The following is an 18,111-nucleotide window of genomic DNA, read 5'->3' as shown; positions in this document are numbered from 1 at the left end:
CCCTTCAGAGGATTCCCACGTCAAGGCAATGGAGCTTATAGTGGGACATGATTGATAACCTAGGCCCTGTAATGAATGAGATGACTCTGTGGTGGGCCATGCTTTGGGCCACCAATGTGTAGAAATTATACTTTTATCTGCTCCGGTATCAAGGATGCCTTCAAACTCTTTTCCGTTGATCTTAAGGCGGAGCTTAGGTCTATCATTTAAAGATACAACCAAATAGGCAGAATCATTTCCTGAGGAGCCCATTTTCTTTATCTCAGGTCCTGCAAATTTCTCCCTGGTATTATCAGGGAGGAGCAGCAGCTGAGCTATCCTATCTCCTTTACTAATAGAAAAAACGCCTTTAGGGCTTGAGCACAGGACCTGTATTTCAGGGGAATGTTGACAATCCATAACTCCAGGGTGGACTACTAAGCCCTGCAAGGTGAGTGAACCCCGGCCGAGAATAAGGCCCATGGTTCCCGGGGGCAAGGATGGTATAGGCTCCACCGGCACCGGCTGAATACTCATTTGAGGCATTAATAGGAAGTCGGAGGCGGCACGCAGGTCCACCCTTGTGGGTCTTCCTGGGTCGCCTCTCTGACTGCTTCCTGGGTCCTGACAAACCGGTTCCCATATCTTTGAGGGCCCTGGGACCGAGGGCCCGATGACCCGTTTTTTGGCACATCAGTTGATTGACTATCAGGTGGGGGAAGGACTCTGCCCTTTATATCCCTCACAGAGCGACACTGGTCAGCTCTATGATAACCCTTGCCACACTTAGAGCAAAGAGTGAGAGTCCCTCCCTGTTTATCTGGAGCTCTGCAATCTTTCTTAAAATGCCCAGGCTTTCCGCAGTTAAAACATGTCCTCTGATCATTTCTGCTCATGGAGCGGTTCTGAGATTGGAGGATGGCGGCCGCTAAGCCTGCATTGGTGAGAGGTCCCCCAAGCTCTCGACAGACCCTGAGCCAGTCTTGTAAGCCTTTGTTCTTTCTTGGGGCTATGAATGAGTCTGCGCATTGCCTCTCTGCGCATTGTCTCTCTGCGCATTGTCTCTCTGCGCAGGGCTGACGCACTACGCAGGGCGGGGACTCCGCATAGGGCGGACCTTGAAGCCGACTGCCCTGAGGCCAATCAGCAAACTGGCCTTCGCCAGCCGCTTTTGGCTTCCTTAACTGATTAGCTAGCACTTTACCTGGCTGGTACCCTTTTTTCTCATAATGAGCTGCTTCTTCCTCCCAGTCTGTTTCTTCAGAGGAGAATTCATCATCTGATTCAGAGCTACCAAGAGCTGGCTCCCCGAGCCCATCCAGCGATGAGCACAGGCTCCTTTTCCTAGAGACCTCTGCTAATTGATCTTTCTTCTTTTCCCTTTTTCCTCTTTTTCTTCTAATCTCTCTCCAGGTATTCCTACCTAACCTTAACTTTTCCTCGGGTTCAAGACCCTTGGAAAGGCCTGTATACTTATTTTGTGTACCATATTTCCTCTTTGTTCCTACTCTCTCTCCCCACTTTACTTCTGATAGCTTGTCCTGAATTTCCTCTAGAATTTTCAGCCCTATCTTAATCACTTGATAACATGTGAAAAGGAACAAAAGGGCTTCTAACACTAGAAAAAATTCAAGGCCAAACATATTCCACTTTACTTCTGATAGACTGTCTTGAATTTCCTTAGAAAGTTCAAGACCAGACTTACCTCGTAAAGCTGTACTTACTGGTACTCTCGTTCCCCAGCTGAAAAGTTCTGAATTCATACAGTTGAATCCTTCTTAACAGTCTGCTTTACGGGAACCTTTATTACCGCGACCCGCAGTTCTGGTTCTGGAATGAGGGATCTTCCTTGCGCCAGTCCCGAGTTTTTTCTCGTCCCGGAATTCGGCACCAATTGTTATTAGACGCGTTCTCACGACCGGCCAGGAAAGACGCAACAAACCAGAATCTTCTGCGGCAAAACTTTATTGCTTACATCTTCAGGAGCCAGAGTGCAAGAAGCAAGAGAGCGAGAAAACGAAACCCCGTCCCTATTAAGGAGAATTATCCTTCGCCTAGGACGTGTCACTCCCTGATTGGCTGCAGCCCATCGGCCGAGTTGACGTCACGGGGAAGGCAGAGCACATGGAGTGGAGAACCACCCTCGGCACATGCGCAGATTATTTGTTTACCACTTAGAACACAGCTGTCAGCGCCATCTTGTAACGGCGAATGTGGGCGCGGCTCCCAACAAAGAAGAGTCATCCAGATGGTTCTCAGGAATCAGTACATATCTGCTGATGCTGCGGGCTGGGACGGCTTAGCTCTGGGACAATAGATAAATATTATTAGCTGCTTAGATTGTCATAGACGTGATGTCAGGCCTAGAAAGCTGGTGCAGCATGGCCAGCTGTGAACTTCCCACATCCCTCCCTCTGTTTCTCAGCTGCTGAGATTGCAGGTATGCATCAACCACGGATTGGTCCTCCATGTTAACAGTTCAATGATGGTTCCCCCCCACCCCATGGGTCCTTTGCAGAGAATTAGAGAGGCAAAGACCTTAAGAAATTGCTAGAACAAAATGGAAATTGAGATGACCTTGGCTTCTAAAGTAGGTGGAGATTATATCCTAGGATTGGGCACTGAGACCAGGCCAAGAGCTGTGTTTAGCACAGCTATGGGGCTATGGAAACATCTCAGTTGGTAAAATGCTCACCACATAAGCATAAGGATTCAAGTTCTACCCACAGTGCACACATAAAAGCCAGATGGGATGGCACATGCTTGTACTTCCAGTGCAAGAGAGGTGAAGACACTGATCTCTGATGCTTGCCAGCTGGCCAGCCTAACCTAAACCACCTCTATATTTACAGTGCAAACTTGTTACGGAAATCTCCAACCCAAATATGCCCCGGCAATGAAAACACAACTCAATTAATATGATTATATGCTGTGCACTTAGAATGGGCAGATCTACCGCTACACTACCATCTTCAACATCTATGAGACCCCTTAGAACTTGCGGTTTCTCCAGGCCATGTGCTTCAGCTCTGCTTTTCTTCCTCTTCCATTTTCTCCTTCTTCTCTCTCCCAACTTTAAGCTCCACCTTCCCTTTATCTGCCCAATCATCAGCTCTCCTTTATTTTACAAATTAAGGTGGGAAGCAGGTTTACAGGAAATCACCTGAGTGCTGACTCATTCCTTGTTCACAACCAATCACAGGAGAATGGAAGAATGGAATTAACATCAAGTATGATTAGCCCCAGGGCTATCCGAAACACAAACTCTTGTGATACCTGCCATTTCTGACTAGTTAGAGGGTTAGTTTGAAGATCTCAGCTCAGCCTTCCATCTGTGCTCTTTTCTACAACGGTTTCTGCCAAACCTAAAATGACAACATAAGAAGGGTGACTCTACTCATGTCTCACATGACTGTATATGCCTGCTGAGACTAGGTTGGAAAAGAAATAAATACTCATTGTCAGGGTAGGGGCATTTGTAGCATGACAGGCTTATTCCTGTGAAGTTATATTGACTAAGATCCCCCAAACAGGAATTGGAGAGATGTTTGGCAGTCAAGAGGATGTGTGCTGCTCTTGAAGGTAATCACAGCTCAGCTCTCACCACAGTCAGGCAGCTCAAAACTGCCTTTAACTACATCCCCAGAGGAGATGCCATATTCTTCTGGTTTCTGTGGACACTCATACACACAGAGAAAGAGACAGACCCATAAATAAAAATGACATGAAACAAATATAAAGACAATCTCTTAAAGCAAAACAAACAAACAAAAAGCCCAAAATTCCTCAGCCAAAGAAAACATGGTTTCATATGGAAACTCACTCACAAGGTGGAATAAACGCATTGTATGTCATTGTTTCACATAATTTCAAAGAAAATCTTTAGAGGGAGTCTTGCTAATGAGTAGAGTCAGAAGTAAATAAAATCTACAAATGGCCAAAGCTGTTATGTGTTTAACACAAAAGGAGGAAGTGAGAGAGCCACAGCTTTATTCTTTCTCTTTAGAATGTCGGTATGTCTTGGAACAGAGGACGCTTTATCTGACAGTCACAGGGATGTTATGTCATGAACTGAGGTAAACAATGAGTGTCTATTAATGGTATTTAAGATAAACCAAAAAAGATCTGGATCCGAATATAAAATATTCCAGCCCCGCACATCCAAAAAGTTCTGAGCTGTGCGGAGGTCATGACCTCCAGCAGCCAAAGGTCACCCTCTGCTCATAACAAGTTTGAGGCAGACGTGGAGAACACAGAAAAGGAGAGTTAATAATAACAAATATGAAAAGTTATACAGAAAACACTTCAGAAAGCACAAAATGTCCTTGTGAGATATGGCAGTCCAACCAAGAAGGGAAGAAATCGGCTCCCTGAACAACACAGTAAGCAGATAGGATCAAGGTGTCAGTCAGCCACCTCCCCAAGCCTGTCACATTCCCAGAATAGAGCACACCTAAATTAAAGACTCTACAAGGATAACCACTTGTTTGGAAACCTCTCATGCAGCTTAGAATGGCCTCAGACTTGTTGGGTACCAGAGGCACCATAAACTACCCATCCTCCTGCCTTCACTTCCCGAGGGCTGCAGGGACAGAACTCATGGTGAATTTCTGAGCTCCACATCCAGATTAGAAATTTTTGATTATGCAGAGTGGGACTATTTTAGATTCAGAGCCAAATTACCCTGGTTTATCTTAAATACCTTAATCTCCATTCATTTTCTACCTCAGTCCATGACCTAAAATCTTCATATCAGATAAAACCTTTTAGAATACATTAACTTAGCATACAACCCCAAAGCTAAGAATGCCATACTATGGAAACCATAGCAGACTTTCCCGGCTTTGCTGTAACTTGCCCATCTGATGCTATCACCTTTAACTCTGTGGGTGTAAAACTGTCATGAAACTGCCGCTTCTATGTTGGAATGTGTTATGTGGATCTAAGCTGGATCCAGGTCCTTGGACTATTACTCACTCATATCTGACTAAAGAATAAACTCTTTTTTATTCCTATGAGGTGAGAGACATGATTTGCATCAGCACCCTTGATAGGTCTGGGTATTTTGTGTGTATACCCTTATAAGTAAGCAATTGAGAGAAGGTTTCTTTTCCTTTCTTTCTTTTATTTTTATTTACTTATTTATTTATTTTTCGAGACAGGGTTTCTCTGTGTAGCCCTGGCTGTCCTGGAACTCACTCTGTAGACCAGGCTGGACTCGAACTCAGAAATCTGCCTGCCTCTGTCTCCCAAGTGCTGGGATTAAAGGCCTGTGCCACCACGCCTGACAAGAAGAAGGTTTCTGTTATGAAGATGTACAGATACCATCTGTGAAGTATAAAAAGGGAGGGAAAGTAGGAGGAATACTGTCCTAGTTTGCTTTCAATGGTTAGGAAAATACACCATTACCAAAAGTGACTTGGGGAGTAAAGGGTTTGTTTGGCTTCCATGTCTAGATCACAATCTACCATGAAGAGAAGTCTGAGTTTAAGCTGAAGGCAGGAAGCTGATTTAGAGGTCACGGGAAAATCTGTAAAGTGGCTTGCTCTTCACAGTTTGCTCTGCTTGCTTTCTTATACAACTCAGAGCCACCTGCCCAGGGGTGGCACCATCCACACTGGGCTAAGCCCTCCCGCATCAATCATTAAGCAAGAAAGTGCCCCCACAGGTTTGCTGACAGGTCAGTCTGATGGGGCATTTTCTCAATTGAGGTTCTCTCTTGCCAGACAACCTTAGCATCTGTCAAGTTGACAGACAACCTCACTAGCACAACTATTAAAGTTGTCAAAATCAAAATGCAGTTGCTTGTATCAACTCTAACAAGGTAAAGCTAGGGTGCAGGGTTTTTTTTTTTTTTAATGCATTAAAAAGTCACACAAAACTAGAAACACAACTTTCCTAGAGGCCAACAAAGCCTTATAAAAAAACAAGTACCTCTAAAAAGCCATTTCCCTAGCAACTGTCTGTTCAATCCTGGAATGATGCCAGTCAGATGAATTATCCAGGCCAAAGTTTATTTCTTCAAATGTCTGATGGAATCATCTCCATTTTATCTTTAAAGACACCGCCCCATCTTGGCCTCTTTGAAGCTACCCATGGCCTGCAGAGGCCAGAAGCATCAACTCCTCTGGAGCTGGAGTTACAGATGTTGTGAGCCACCTAACGTGAACGTGGGAACCAAACTGAGGTCCTCTAGAAGGGCAGCAGCCAGCGTTCTTAGCCACCGAGCCACCCTTCCAACCCCCATAAATGGAAATGTTGTAACAATATTCAGATATTAATTTTGAATTTACATATATTTAATATTACCATCAATCATATGATATTTTTCGAGCAAAACCTTTGATTTATAAAATAATAAAATCACATTTCTACTTAGTATTAAGATAGAAATGCATGTATTCAGTCTTGTTTTTGAGTTATGAAAAAAATGCTGAGAACTTAGAAATTATTTTCTTCTAGGGTATATTTATGCTAGAAGATTGGGTCTTGATAAGAGTAATCATTATCATAAAATAATCCGCATGAGTGGTGACAGCAGTATGACAAAAAAGCTCACTGTCCCTTGAGCCAAGTCTGATTTCTGCTATTATTACTGATTCATTTTATAACGTTTTCTATGATGTAAGTGTCTTCCCCAAATTTATGTTTGAATTACAATTCCCAAGGTGATCATACAAGGAGATGGGTTCTTTGAAAAATAATTACCTCCTGAGGGTAAAGTCTTCCTTACTGAGGCGAGCGGGGAAAATCATTCACCTTTCCACCACATGAGCACACCCTGCAAAGGCCAACCATGGACCAGGGAGCAGCCCACACCACACACTACATTTCCTGGCATTTTAACCTTAGACTATCGAGCCTCAAGGACCAAGAGGCTTGCCTATACGTAAAGAAATGTATTACTCTCACTTACAATACACATGTACCTTTTCTATAAGACCCCAGATAAGGCACACTCCTAAAAGTTATGTTATACTTGATTCCTTTATTGTTGTTACCTTGAGACAGGGTTTCCTAGCACTTGCTGTTGAGCATGCTGACCTTAACCTTCTAGTGACCCTGGCCTCTACCTTCAGGATGCTAGGATTATGGGCATGTACAACTACTTCTGACATAAAGAGTTCACTTTAAAATTAGAATATGGAGCAGACCTTAGGTGCAAACTCTGCAACCAGCCCCACAACACCCAGAGGCAGCTACACTCCCAGGTGCTCTAACACGCCCAGAATCAGAGGATCCCAGGATCCCAGGTGCTTGGTCACACCAGGATCTCAAGGTACCAAAGGCAGCTTGACTCCCAGGAGCTCAGACACACCCAGGATCTCAGGATCCTAGAATACCAGAATCACAGAGACAGCTTGACTCAGAGGAGTTCTGACACAACCAGGATCACAGGAAGAACAGGCTCCAGTCAGAAATAGCCAGGGCAGGTTGCACTAGAGATAACCAGATGGCAGGAGGAAAGTGTAAGAACGTAAGCAACAGAATCCAAGGTTACTTGCCATCATCAGAACCCAATTCTCCCACCATAGCAAGTCCTGGATACCTCAACACAGCAGAAAAGCAAGATTCAAAACTAAAATCACTTCTCATGATGATGATAGAGGACATTAAGAAGGACATAAATAACTCCCTTAAAGAAATTCAGGAGAACACAGCTAGAAGCCCTTTAAAGAGGAAACACAAAATTCCCTTAATGAGTTACAAGAAAACACAATCAAACAGGCAAAGGAATTGAACAAAACCATCCAGGATCTAAAAATGGAAATAGAAACAATAAAGGGAGACAATCCTGGAGTTAGAAAACCTAGGAAAGAGATCAGGAGCCATAGATACAAGCATCACCAACAGAATACAAGAGATAGAAGAGAGAATCTCAGGTGCAGAAGATACCATAGAAAACATTGACACAACAGTGAAAGAAAACACAAAAAGCAAAAAGCTCCTAATCCAAAACATCCAGAAAATCCAGGACACAATTAGAAGACCAAACCTAAGGATAATAGGTATAAAGGGGAATGAAGATTCCCAACTTAAAGGACAAATAAATATCTTCAACAAAATTATAGAAGAAAACTTCCCTAATCTAAAGAAAGAGATGCCCATGAACATACAAGAAGACTATAGAACTCTAAATAGACTGGACCAGTAAAGAAATTCCTCCCGTCATATAATAATCAAAACACCAAATGCACTAAACCAATAAAGAATTTTAAAAGTAGCAAGGGAGGACTGGAGAGATGGCTCAGTGGTTAAGAGCACTGATTGCATATATAAAGAACTCAAGAAGGTGGACTTCAGAAAATCAAATAACCCCATTAAAAAATGGGGCTCAGAACTGAACAAAGAATTCTCACCTGAGTATTACCGAATGGCAGAGAAGCACCTGAAAAAATGTTCAACATCCTTAATCATCAGGGAAATGCAAATCAAAACAACCCTGAGATTCCACCTCACACCAGTCAGAATGGCTAAGATCAAAAATTCAGGTGACAGCAAATGCTGGCGTGGATGTGGAGAAAGAGGAACACTCCTCCATTGTTGGTGGGATTGCAGGCTTGTACAACCACTCTGGAAATCAGTCTGGCAGTTCCTCAGAAAATTGGACATAGTACTACCGGAGGATCCAGCAATACCTCTCCTGGGCATATATCCAGAAGATGCACCAACTGGTAAGAAGGACACATGCTCCACTATGTTCATAGCAGCCTTATTTATAATAGCCAGAAGCTGGAAAGAACCCAGATGCCCCTCAACAGAGGAATGGATACAGAAAATGTGGTACATCTACACAATGGAGTACTACTCAGCTATTAAAAAGAACGAATTTATGAAATTCCTAGCCAAATGGATGGACCTGGAGGGCATCATCCTGAGTGAGGTAACACATTCACAAAGGAACTCACACAATATGTACTCACTGATAAGTGGATATTAGCCCCAAACCTAGGATACCCAAGATATAAGATACAATTTGCTAAACACATGAAACTCAAGAAGAATGAAGACTGAAGTGTGGACACTATGCCCCTCCTTAGAATTGGGAACAAAACACCCATGGAAGGAGTTACAGGGACAAAGTTTGGAGCTGAGATGAAAGGATGGACCATGTAGAGACTGCCATATCCAGGGATCCACCCCATAATCAGCATCCAAACGCTGACACCATTGCATACACTAGCAAGATTTTATTGAAAGGACCCAGATGTAGCTGTCTCTTGTGAGACTATGCCGGGGCCTAGCAAACACAGAAGTGGATGCTCACAGTCAGCTAATGGATGGATCACAGGGCTCCCAATGGAGGAGCTAGAGAAAGTAGCCAAGGAGCTAAAGGGATCTGCAACCCTATAGGTGGAACAACATTATGAACTAACCAGTACCCGTGACCTCTTGTCTTTAGCTGCATATGTATCAAAAGATGGCCTAGTCGGCCATCACTGGAAAGAGAGGCCCATTGGACTTGCAAATTTTATATGCCCCAGTACAGGGGAACGCCAGGGCCAAAAAGAGGGAGTGGGTGGGTAGGGGAGTGGGGGTGGGTGGTTATGGGGGACTTTTGGTATAGCATTGGAAATGTAAATGAGCTAAATACCTAATAAAAAATGGAAAAAAAAAGCACTGATTGCTTTTCCGAAGGTCCTGAGTTCAAATCCCAGCAACCACATGGTGGCTCACAACCATCCGCAATGAGATCTGATGCCCTCTTCTGGGGTATCTGAAGACAGCTACAGTGTACTTAGATATAATAAATAAATAGATAAATAGGTAAATAAATACATCTTTTAAAAAGCAGCAAGGGGGAAAAGGTCAAGTAACATATAAAGGTAAACCTATCAGAATTACACAAGACTTCTCACGAGAGACTATGAAAGCTAGAAGATCCTGGGCAGATGTCATACAGACCCTAAGAGAACAGCCAAGCTACTATATTCAGCAACACTCTCAGATATTCCATGAAAAAACCAAATTTACACAATATCTTTCCACAAATCCAGCCCTACAAAGGATAATAAATGGAAACCAACAACACAAGGAGTGAAACTACACCCTAGAAGAAGCAAGAAATAGTCTTTCAACAAGCCTACACAAAAATAATTCCACCTCTAACAAGAAAATTAACAGGAAGTAACATTCACTTTTCCTTACTATCTCTCAGTATGAAAATTAATGTTGCCAACATATCATAATCAATTGAAATTCAAAAGTATGGGAATTAGAAATTTGTCAGCTGTCAACCTGTTGTTTCTCTAATTTTGTAATGGGAGAAAGACGTCCAATATTGTACAATCCATATACACTTTCTGCTTATTTGTACATGACAGGGTCTTTCTGTGTGCCACATAATGGTCTTGAAATCATGCTTCTCCTATCTCAGCCTCTCTATTAGTAGGATTGTTTATGTGATGTTTTTACACTATACTATGGTTTTTAGAACAGCTTACATATTCCAAAATGATTTATACAGCCAAAAGAAATGTAGACAATTAACTTGGGAGGTGGCTTGTAAGAGAATAGCAAAGAGTGAGAATGAAGGCATTGCTTGGTATTTATAATTATTGTATCAATTTTGAAGAAGAGGACTTTATAAGTTACTCTTATTCTGAGATGAATGTTTTTCAAAATCATCACAGCCAATGAACCAGAATCTTACCCTCACCTAACGTCTGTGCCACCCTCCAATCAGACCCATTGTTCATTGAAACAGTTGATGAATGACTTCATGGATAGACCATCTTAATACACACACCATTTCTTAAATGAATGTAACTTGTTCCCTGTGGGCTGAGAATGATGATAATCACTCAAGTCAAATAGCTTTGACCATAGCAGGATACCTGTATCCAAAAATCGTGTCTACAATTCATTCCTTGGAGCAGCAGAACTGTCAACTCTTGGCTTAGCTACTATGGAGGTAAAATTCTTTGGTGATGTGAGGGTCATTCAAGTACAACCTTATTACAATGAACTTCGATGTCCAAAAACTGTTCTTATTTTGTGTGTGTACCCCAGTAAGAGTCAAGATTTTCAGCTGTACTAAATAAAAACAAAGACTTCATCTATTTATGATCATTTAAAAAACTAAAAGTGATATATTATTTAAAATATTATTTTAAATATCATACAGTTAATATATTTGGAGTTACTTAAAATTTATATTGAGAAAAACACGTGTATTTTCAGTATTGCTGTAGACAAACATCTACATAAGACTGTTCAATTGATTGTTGTTTTATATCAGACAACTTTGATAATGCTCATTATTTTGTTAAAATTTAAAACATTTTTAAATTTTATAAATTTTAAAGAATATGATAACAAATGAAAGGTATTGAAGGTTTTGAATGGGGGGAGGCTCTCCTGGAGGAGTTGGGGAACAAAAGGGAAAGAAGAATGTGATGTAAGTCTATTTACTCAAAATATGTTTTTAGATGGTAACAAATTCAAATAAATTGAAGTTATATATCTTTTCTATCAAAAAATAGAATATATTAAGTTTTATTCTTTTTTTGTTTCCAGAGTCTCCTTATATATAACTCTGGCTGGTTTGGAACTCACCATGAAGATCAGGCTAATACTATCTAGACCAGGCTTGGCCTCAAACTCGTAGAGATCTGCCTGCCTCTCCCTGTGGAGTACTGACATTAGAGGCAAGCACAACCATGGTTTGAAGAGTACATTACTTTTAAAATTTTTCTGAGAAATCCTTGTCAGCTCCCTTGAAATACTGTTAACACCACGGGCTCTCATAAAGTCAACACTGGAAATTTACTAGAACATAAAATTTGAATTAATAAAAACACTGAGCAAGTATTTTCATGATATTAAATATGTTTGACTGATGATTCAGAATGGTGTTTATATAAACTACATTAAAATAATATAACTTCATGTACACGTTGAGGAAAGTATTTTAAGGGGTTAAAGCACAATGCCAGGTCTGTGGTTCCTTGTATTTATTTAGAGTTCACCACAAACAGCGAATGTTAGGTATTTTACAGTTTCAGACTAGTACTGCATAAAGTATTTCAAATGTATAGCTCAATTTCCAAAATCTTTCCTAAAGATGAACGTGACTGAAGAGGCAAACAGATTAACAAGAATGATTAGAGAGAAATAAAATGCAGACAACTACTTGAATTCAATGCTATTTTTCTTCTTAAGCCAGGACTGTAAACATGTACTTTAAAGCCCATAAATTTAGAAAAAAAAAATTTTTAATCCAGAACATTGTGTCCGATGTTTATCTCTGTAGTTTTGATTACTGGAAAGAAATGGAATGAAATTCTCAGTAATGTTAAAATCAATGCAGCAGCGCCGCCCAGTGAATAAACCGGATATAAAGCTACGTTGCCAGAATTCTCCATGTTAAATTGTACTGTATTTTCAGTGTAGCCATGTTCCATCTACTTATATGAAACTATGTTCTATAATATTGGCTCAAGAATATAACAATTAAAATCTTACCTATTTATTAAAAAAATCAAGTAGTAAAGGTACTCAAAGGATATTAAAACACCCGTGAATAGAGAGTTCTGTATATTCTTTGTTACCTGTAATGTCAGTAAGCCACAGAAATGGCTCACCGATGAGATGAACTAGTGGTTTTGCTCATGTTTGGCAAGTGTAGAATCATATTCCAGTACGTTTATGCTTCTAGATTTATTATCCTATATTGAGTCCTCAAAGTGAGTAAATTAAAGATTTAAATTGGACGTCCTTAACAATGTCTATCCATCCATTCGCTGCCCCGCCCTCAAGCTTTCATGGACCTAAGGAGAAATGATGTGTACAAATATCCAGTGAGGTCAAAATTTGACCCCATCAATGCTTATCAAACAGTAAGACTGTTACTACTACTCCTGGATTCTCTATAATGCCTTTGATTAATTTGGGAACAACACATCCTCTATTGCCTGTTACTCTCTGAGCCTAAGAGAAGGGGCTAGAAACCGTCTGTCTGCCTGCTCGCTATCAGGTACGCTGAAGGCAAAGTTCCAGTCTGGGACAACCCGGTAAACACATCCCGGAACTCCTCCCCCTAACTGCTGCGCTTCCTGGTCTGGCGGAATCGCGGTTCCGGCTAGAAACTATAACCCTGAAGAATGATTCCGCTGATCTGGAGCCTGGCTCGCTGCGCAACTCGTCAAGTCCCACCCACCGTGGGTCTTCTGAGCCTTCTCGGCATCCGTCGCGAAGGAAGCGCGCTGTGCGGAAAGGGGCCGGCCTCACAAAAAAAGGCGGCCGGTTTGAAAAATGACAACGGTCAGCGGCTTTCGGTTGGACGCTCGGTTTTTAACTGTTTTTCCGTGAGCTGCTAGGCCTCCAGGTGAGTTTGAGCGGGTGAGCGTTGGAGGGCCGGGTGCAAGGCCAAGGATCGGGGCATCTGGGTTTACTAACTTGTGTGTTGATTTGACAGGCTCATCTATCCCAGGTTGGTCTCGAACCCCTATATTCCTGAGACTAGCCTTTTTTTATTTATTTATTTAACTTTATTTGTAATTCAATTTTTTTACACTTCATATTCCATTCCCCGCCCCTCCCCATCCACCCTCCGACTGATCCACATCCCAAACTCCTCCCCTCCCCACCCTGTCTCCACATGGATGCCCCCACCCCACCTGATCTCTAAACTCCCTGGGGCCTCCACTCTCTTGAGGGTTAGGTGTATCATCTCTGAATGAACACAGACCCGGCAGTCCTCTATGTGTGTTGGGGGCCTCATATCTGCTGGTGTATGCTGTCTGTTTGGTGGTCCAGTGTTTGAGAGATCTCAGGGATCCAGATTAATTGAGATTGCTAGTCCCCTTACAGGATCGTCCTCCTCAGCTTCTTTCAGCCATCCCTAATTCAACAACAGGGATCAGCTGCTTCTGTCCATTGGTTGGGTGCAAATATCTGCATCTGACTCTTTCAGCTGCTTGTTGGGTCTTTCGGAGGGCAGTCATGTTAGATCCCTTTTTGTGAGCGCTTCATAGCCTCAGTAGTAGTGTCAGGCCTTGGGACTGCCCCTTGAGCTGGATCCCACTTTGGGCCTGTCACTGGACCTTCTTTTTCACAGGCTCCTCTCCATTTCCATCCCTGGAATTCTTTCAGAGAGAAACAATTATGGGTCAGAGGTGTGACAGTGGGATGGCAACCCCATCCCTCACTTGATGTCCTGTCTTTCTGCTGGAGGTGGGCTCTATAAGTTCCCTCTCCCTACTGCCGGGCATTTCATCAAAGGTCCCTTCCTATGAGTCCTGGGAGTCTCTCACCTCCCATCTCTCAAGTGCTGACTTTACGGGCATGAGCCACAAGAATGGCGTCAGTGTGACTTGTTTGAATGCTTGCCAATTTTTTATGTATCTCCATTGCGCCACCATCTCTGGATTAAACCAAGAACCATTTATCAAAAGGCGAAAATATCATAATCCAAAAGTCAGGGAGCTGAATGTACCTGGATCTACGTGGGTGTAACACAAAGCCTTCCCCGTATTTTCCAGGAATGCTTTATCTAGTTCCTCAGAATTGGGAGTTGCTTGCTTAAGTTTGCATTGCAAAGCCAGTTGTATATAATGTAAGTTATGTTGTGCTTAGCACTGAAGTGTTACATATAACGGAGAAATGGGAGCTCCTAGAGGTAATTGTCCTATTTGAACTAAAATGTCAGAGAGCTGTTTTACTGTATATAAAGTATATAGTATCTTTATAGTTAGATGGCCTCTTTCTCTGTATACGCAACACACACACACACACACACACACACAGGAGTTGGAACTGAAATTGCACTATTAAAATGAACACAATTTGCTTCTGAGAAGAGAGCATTATTACTTCTAAGTGCAGTTGTGAGCCTCTGGGTAGCTTTACGTTGGGAAATTGATCCTCAGAAATTCTCAGGCAGGTGTAACACAACATTGGACACTTAGGAGAAGACTTGGAAGGCATTAACTTGGACCAGAAAGAGCATGAGATTATTAAAGGCTTTGGCAACTTCAGTGGGAAAGGCTGGGATTTGTGTGGTAGGTAAGCCCTTTGTACGTTTGTAAGGGTTTGATGGTTTATAAGAATTACCCTGACAGTAGTGTATATCACATCAGCAGAGAGGGGTGTGTGATTATGATTTTATACCCACGTTTTCTGTTATTAATCTATCTCTAATCTAGGTGTGGCTTGTTTTTTTTCTCAAGTAACCCCTTATGTTCTTATAAACAATTTCAAAAACTGAGATGCAGATGAAAAATATTGAATGCTTAATTCAATTTTTTTGCCTCTGAAAGCTTGATGGTTTCAATTGAAGAAATAAACTGACCTCAGGATACGGAACAGAAAAGCCCAGAATCTGATATGTGCCTGAACCCAAAGGAGGACTTGCTACTCGAGCGCAGAAAGAGATTAGTGAGGGGCATGAACTTCTGTAGGGAAAGAGGGTGACTGGAGAGTTACAGCTGTGGCTAGAGGGGATACACAGTAAACGGAGGCTGCCTTGCCATACTGATGGAGTCTCTCATGTCATTGTCCTGATTGTCCTGTAGTGACCTGTACCTGGGCAGGGATCAGAAATGGCTTTTTTTTTTTTTTTTTTTTTTTTTGGTTTTTCCAGACAGGGTTTCTCTCTGTGTAGCCCTGGCTGTCCTGGAACTCACTCTGTAGACCAGGCTGGCCTCGAACTCAGAAATCCGCCTGCCTCTGCCTCCCGAGTGCTGGGATTAAAGGCGTGTGCCACCACGCCCGGCTGTAAATTGTCTTGTTTTCAGGCTGAGATCTCTCTATGCAGAGAGGAAACTTTCCCATAGAGAAACCTCTGACTGCTTTTTCTCTTTTCTAATGTAAATATCTATACATGTCTTTTGACAGGAGGACCTTGTTGAGCCTTTCCTGCGTCTACAGAGGTCTGTGGTTTCTTGAAACACAGGAAGCAACAATACTCAGGGTAGGATATTTTGCTTTCCCCAACATTTACACTGAAATAGATGGCTAATGTATGAAGCATCTTAACTAAATTTGAGTGATCCTAGTTCTTAAATAAAAGTTTACAGTTATGAAATTCAGTAGTAGAAAGTAAAAATCATAGTTTAAAGTTCAAATTCTGTAAGAAGCGTGTGGGGAAAATCCAGGATCACAGGCCATGTTGAAGCTCTTGGAGTTTCTTTCACTGGATCATAACTCTATTTCTATATGAGTGCTACAATTGCCCGCAGTCACTAGAAGCAGTTCCTTCCTGTATTAACACTCTGCCCTAGACCAAGATTGACTGGCTGGGGAAATAGCTCGGTGTGGAAAGGCAGACCTGAGTCAACCCCTAGAACCCACTGTTTTTATTTTTTATTTTTTTAGTTCTAGGCATGATAGTATTTACTTATAGTCTCAGCATTGTAGAGATGGAGACAGGCAGGCCCCTGGTGGTCAGTCAGCCTAGCGAACTTGATGACCTCTAAGTGATTATGATTAAATAAATGAGCTCCTTCCTTTCTTCCTTTCTTTCCTTCTTTCCTTGTTTTTTGTATTGTTTTGTTTTCGAGACAGGGTCTTTCTGTGTTGCCCTGGCTGTCCTGGAACTCACTCTGTAGACCAGGCTGGCCTTGAACTCAGAAATCCACCTGCCTCTGCCTCTCAAGTGCTGGGATTAAAGGCATGCACCACCACTACCTGGCATAGATGCCATTTCTGAGTAAATAAATCTAGGCTCATGAGACCATATCTTTAAATAAGTAAGTAAACAAACAAGTAAATGGATGATTAATAGATGCCAGAAAGAAAGAAGGAAAGAAAGAAAGAAAGAAAGAGAAAGAAAAAAAGAAAGGCAGACAGAAAGATGAATGGTTGGCACCTGAGAAACAATTGGAGGCTGCCTTTGGTCTCCACATGTACCTGCATACACACAGACATAGACTAATACAAAGGAAGATGTTGACAAAATAATATTTCAGGAGTAATAACGTAAGTAGGACAGTTTCAGGTTGTGAAATATACATTTTGTCATTGTCCAGTTCTTGGCATATACATCCAGGAATCCTTGGACTCCTCACAGTGATAAATGAACTTTTGTGTGTTGATGGTTAGCTGTTGCTTGGTGTGTTAGGGGAGGAAGTGCTTACTAGAGGACTAAGACAGTCCTATGGGCTTGGTCCCTGATCTCTGATCCTGGAAGCTGTTGGCATTGATTAAATCAGTCATACCTACATGATAAAACTTGTTTTTAAGAAAACCCCTAAAGGGCTGATTGAGAACTCTGGACTAGCTAGACACCTTGTGGTCCTACAGGCTGCAAGTCCCTCCTTCATACTTGGCCCTCGTCTCTTCATCTGGTGTTCATCCCTCCTAGTACCTTCTGTAGTAAACGAGTAGATATTTCCTTATGGCCGAGCTGCTCTAGCAGATGAATCAAATCTAAGGAGGGCATGGTAGGAACTGTAGAGTGTAGTAGTCAGGCTGTCAGAAGGATAAGTAAAGCAACCTGTAAGCATCCTGTCAGGCGAGCAGGATGAGGGGAAAGCCTCAGCCTGTGGGTGCTGAAAGAATTGGCCTAGAGGTAGTGTTAGACCAGGTGGTGACTACATAACTATTGCCTCCTTGATGCATCCCAGAAACCACTCTCACTTTAGGTACAAACAATACTGATTTTAGTTGGCATGAATATGAAAAGGTACAGTCATCTGTCTCATAAATGGCAAGGTCTCCAAAAATAGTGTCATAAAGGAATGGTCACTTGTATGGAAGCATTTATCTTGGGGAAGCTTAGAAGGGACGTCACTGCTTTCTTCACATTGCTTTTGAAAGCAGTGCCCTGTAAGCAGGGATCTGATGCCTTCTGTGCAGTTGCTGGGATGAGAAATAGCATCAGCAGTGCGGGTGCAGCAGCATTTCTCAGTGGTGTAGGAAGAGTCTTCTAAGTGTTAAGAAATGGCCTAGGGTTCCTAGATCTGTGGTGTTTTGAAGGGCTCAAGCAGAGTCAGGATGCTGCCTGACCGCCATGTTGAAGGTGGCAGTTTCCATTTATTGGGAGGCTAGGCAAGCGCTCTGCTGGAGCGTCTGTTTAGGCATACTTGTTCTAAGACATGGTGAGAGCCTGGAGTAGATTCAGGACTTGTAAGCCACAAGCCCTTTCAGTTTGTTTGCAGAACTGAGTGTGTCCCTGCTGGGTCTCTG

At 42.2% G+C, this 18,111-nt stretch overlaps 1 protein-coding gene and 1 long non-coding RNA gene across 3 annotated transcripts in view; one reads left to right on the top strand and one right to left on the bottom strand.

Moving 5' to 3' along the window:
• Positions 1 to 2,163: 2,163 nt before the first annotated feature.
• Positions 2,164 to 13,054, bottom strand: Gm34624. Its single transcript, XR_373698.2, has 3 exons — positions 12,534 to 13,054; positions 3,256 to 3,344; positions 2,164 to 2,284 (listed from the first exon to the last, which is right to left on the bottom strand). It is a non-coding gene; the product is annotated as a predicted gene, 34624 (long non-coding RNA).
• A 112-nt stretch (positions 13,055 to 13,166) lies between these two features.
• Nuf2 (NUF2, NDC80 kinetochore complex component) overlaps positions 13,167 to 18,111 on the top strand; it is a 33,531-nt gene continuing 28,586 nt past the window's right edge. Inside the window, exons 1-2 of one of the 2 annotated variants that reach the window (NM_001355159.1) lie at positions 13,167 to 13,309; positions 15,820 to 15,895. The gene's annotated coding sequence lies outside the window, so the exon portion shown is untranslated. The remainder of the gene's footprint in view (positions 13,310 to 15,819; positions 15,896 to 18,111) is intronic. The other variant, NM_023284.3, reaches the window with a different exon arrangement.

Source organism: Mus musculus, chromosome 1, assembly GCF_000001635.26.
Source record: "Mus musculus strain C57BL/6J chromosome 1, GRCm38.p6 C57BL/6J".
Taxonomy (NCBI): Eukaryota; Metazoa; Chordata; class Mammalia; order Rodentia; family Muridae; genus Mus; species Mus musculus.
This window is presented reverse-complemented; position numbering and strand designations above follow the sequence as displayed.